Below are 298 nucleotides of genomic sequence, written 5' to 3'. Positions count from 1 at the left end.
TTCAAAAAATTTTGGACTCCATGAACAATGATGTGTCCATCATTGTAGATGTTCCAATGTGTTATGTTAACATTGTTGATGGATCCATAACCATTAGCAAGGACATTGCAATAGGAATGGCATGTGAGCAACTCTGAACCCCTCTGTACGAACCCCGAATTGAAAGCTTCTTTATCGACCTTGGCAATCACAAACTGGTACTCCAACACCTTCCAATCTTCATCATCTGAGAAAGATTCGTCCACCGGAGGAACTATGGTGATTGTATTGTTGTTGTATATGATCACACCGTCTGTGG

The sequence above is a fragment of the Theobroma umbraticum genome, unplaced genomic scaffold, assembly GCF_002168275.2.
Source record: "Theobroma umbraticum cultivar Fairchild unplaced genomic scaffold, ASM216827v3 scaffold_56.0, whole genome shotgun sequence".
In the NCBI taxonomy this organism is placed as follows: Eukaryota; Viridiplantae; Streptophyta; class Magnoliopsida; order Malvales; family Malvaceae; genus Theobroma; species Theobroma umbraticum.
The sequence above is the reverse complement of the archived record's forward strand: the minus strand, read 5'-3'. Positions refer to the sequence as shown.